This window comes from Pongo pygmaeus, chromosome 19 (assembly GCF_028885625.2).
Source record: "Pongo pygmaeus isolate AG05252 chromosome 19, NHGRI_mPonPyg2-v2.0_pri, whole genome shotgun sequence".
Taxonomy (NCBI): Eukaryota; Metazoa; Chordata; class Mammalia; order Primates; family Hominidae; genus Pongo; species Pongo pygmaeus.
This window is the reverse complement of record NC_072392.2, coordinates 18,046,257-18,049,914: the sequence shown is the minus strand read 5'-3', so window position 1 is coordinate 18,049,914 and position 3,658 is coordinate 18,046,257.

The following is a 3,658-nucleotide window of genomic DNA, read 5'->3' as shown; positions in this document are numbered from 1 at the left end:
GTGCTGGTGCTTTGGGGAGCTTGTGCGGGGCAGAGGACACTTGGGGAGACTAGATAGGTAGATGGGGGCATAGCTGCAAGATCCATGGCAGCAGAGAAAGGATTTATCTACTTATTCAGCAATTCAATAGCTATTAAATACCTACTGTGAATGAGGCAAATACCAGGCACTGGCAGTTAATCACAGTCAAATCACCACAAACTAGGATAAGACCTGTGAGTGGGAGTTAGCTAGGGAAAGAGGAGAGAGAACAACATACGCAGGGGCCCTGAGGTGCGCATTACTTGTAGCAGGATCTGAGACTGAAGAGGCTGGCAAAGATGGTTTGGATAGGGCTTCTGGACTACATTAAGAATTTAGGATTTCTAGGCCGGGCGCAGTGGCTCACATCTGTAATCCCAGCACTTTGGGAGGCTGAGGCAGGTGGATTGCCTGAGCTCAGCAGTTCGAGACCAGCCTGGGCAACACGGTGAAACCCCGTTTCTACTAAAAGATGTATAATATACAGGGGCAGCATGCCCCTGTAATCCCAGCTACTCAGGAAGCTGAAGCAGGAGAATCGCTTGAACCTGGGAGGCAGAGGTTGCAGTGAGCCAAGATCATGCCACTGCACTCCAGCCTGGGTGACAGAGTGAGACTCCATCTCCAAAAAAAAAAAAAAAAATTTAGGATTTCTGGGCTGGGCATGGTGACTAACACTTGTAATCCCAGCACTTTGGGAGGCTGAGGTCGGTGGATCACTTGAGCTCAGGAGTTTGAGAGCAGTCTGACCAACATGGTGAAATCTCACCTCTACTAAAAATACAAAAATTAGCCGGACATGGTGGCATGCACCTGTAATCCCAGCTACTCAGGAGGCTAAGGCACAAGAGTCACTTGCACACCCAGGAGGCGGGGGTTGCAGTGAGTCAAGATCGCGACACTGTACTCCAGCCTGGGCGACAGAGCGAGACTCGGTCTCAAAAAAAAAAAAAAAAAAAAAATTTAGGATTTCATCCCAAGAGCCATGAGCAGCCTTCAAAGGTTTTCCAGAGGGGGAAGGGGAGGCGCAACCTGCACAGATTGTACTTTGTAAAAGCCATTCTGACCACTGAACAGTGAGTGAATGTAGGAGTTGGGGAGACCGGAGGGGGCTGCTGCAGTGTTAGCTGGAAAACTTGTCATGGATTCTAGTGGTGGTGATGGGTGGGGAGAAGATGGTAACTGGGGAGAGATTAGAAGGCCCAGCTGGCAGGACTAGGGGGTCAATCAGACCATCCTGGGATGGAGAGGATCAAGAAAGAGCCCCTGATACAAATGCCACAGGGCTGTCCTGCTTTTCACCACTGCCTTGGGTTGGCTTTCCCCAGAAGCAGAGCCCAAGGTGAGGAAAGTAAGGAACTCACCAGAAAGAGTGTCGTGTCAATCAAGTTACCACTGCGCAGGGGCCATGCCTGGCAGCAGCTCACTTAACCCCTGGGGTTCTGCCTGTGGCGCTGATACTCAGTAGAGGGACCCCAAAAACAGAGCACAGTGGGCTCCAACATGAGGCAGCCCTGAGGCCTGCCCTCTGCCTCTCATTTCTCATTGTTGTGAGATCATACATGGTGTGTGTGAGGGGGAGGGGGTGTCAGGCTAATTCTTTTGCCCCAAAACCTTTTCCCTAGTCAAGCTAAACTATGAGGCTCAGGAAGGGATGATATGGCAGAGTGAAAACGAGGGGGCATTTTTTTGGCTTTCAGAATACAACTGGGGCCTCCCACACAGACTACAAGCGGCTTCTTGGAAGTAGATCATCCAGGTTGAGCCAAAATGTGAATCACCTCTTCTCTAGGTTGACACAGCCTCTCCCATCCCGGACACTGCATTGGAAGCTTCCCTGTGTTCCTCCCTGACTGCTCTTGAGCTAGGACTCTCCCCTCTCAGAGCCCCGGTGAGGGACAGCACAGATTCTGGAACCAGGCAGCCTGGGTTTGAATCATCACTAGGCCACATACTCGCTGTATGGCCTTGGGCAAGTCATTTCACCTCTCTGGGCCTGTTTCCCTATATATACAATGGTAATAATAATAACGCCGTCCTCATTGAATTGTTTGGACGATTAATTGGGCTAGTATATGCACAGGTCCTGGCACATAGTAAAAACTTGATAAGCTTTTTAAAAAAAATGTCCATTCCAGGCTGGGCGCGGTGTCTTACGCCTGTAATCCCAGCACTTTGGGAGGCCGAGGCAGGAGGATCTTGTGCCCAGTAGTTCCAAGACCAATTTGGCAACATGGTGAAACCCCATCTCTACTAAAAACAGAAAAATTAGCGGGGTGTGGTGGTGCACGCTTCTACGTAGTTCCAGCTACCCAGGAGGCTGAGGTGTGGGAGGATGTCTTGAACCCGGGAGGTTGAGGTTGCAGTCAGCCAAGATCGTGCCACTGCACTTCAGCCTGGGCAACAGAGACTCTGTCAAAAAAGAATGAGGAGGAGGGGGAGGGGGAGACGGGTGATAAGGAACTGGCATGGGCAACAGCCATGGCAAACAGCCGGGGCAAAGGCCAGGAGGTGAGACACAGTATGTTTGTAGACCTGGCTTACAGGATGAGGACCGGGCTGGGGCTCAGTGTACATGGAAAGAGAGGAGAGGAGGAGCCAAGGCCAGAAGAGTCTTGAAGAAAAGCTTTTAGCACCAAATAAAGCAGGGGAACTTTATCCTGGGGAGACATGGGAGACTTTCCAGCAGATCCCCCCCGCCCCCCATTTGTTGGAGCCCTCCAGTGCATCCTGCACGGCCACGCCTTTTTGTCTTGGAGCTCTGTCGCCCAGGACTGAGTGCAGTGGCGCCATCTCGGCTCTCTGCAGCCTCAATCCCCTGGGCTCAAGGGATCCTCCCACCTCAGCCTCCTGAGTAGCTAGGACCATAGGCGCGCGCCACCACGCCCAGTTCATTTTTTAAAATTTTATTGTAGAGATGGGGTTGCCATATTGGCCAGGCTGGTCTCAAACTCCTGGGCTCAAGTGATCCGCCCGCCTTGGCCTCGCAAAGTGCTGGGATTACAGGCGTGAGGCCCCGCGCCCGGTAACGCCTTTGCTGACTGCTTCAAAACTTTTTTGAATTGACTGTAGTCATTATCTATAGCTTAGCCTTAGCCTTGCGCCCGTTCGTTTCCTGGAGTTTTCTTCCACCGTCCCCATAGGAGGTGCCCCCACGCCCATCTCCAGCACCAAGGAGGCTCGACGCCAACCCCAGCGCGCCCCCGCGCTCGCCGTCACCGGGACGTGACTCGTGAAACGTCCGCTCCGGGCGGCGGCGGCAGCGGCAGCGGCGGCGAGCTGGCTTGTACCCCGACAACGCGCGTCCGGCTTCTGCCGGACGTTCCTATCTGGGTTCAGAGCTGGGGCCAGGTGCTGCCGGTCCCGCAGTTTGAGAAGTTTTCGCGGGTTTCAGAAGTTTCCTTAGGCGTTCTAAGGGCTTTCCCCAGGCGGAGTCTCCATTCAGGCACTTATTTAGCCACCCATTTTTCCTTTAGGGGTCCTCGCTGCTCGCCCAGACGCTAATTAAGTGACGGACGCAGTAGCCAAGGAGACTGCCTGATTGACACGCACGATTACCAACCGACTTCCGGAAACTCCAGTCAGGGCCTGCCCGGCGCGTGGCCCACGGCCCAATTAAAGAAGTGGAAGCGCCAAA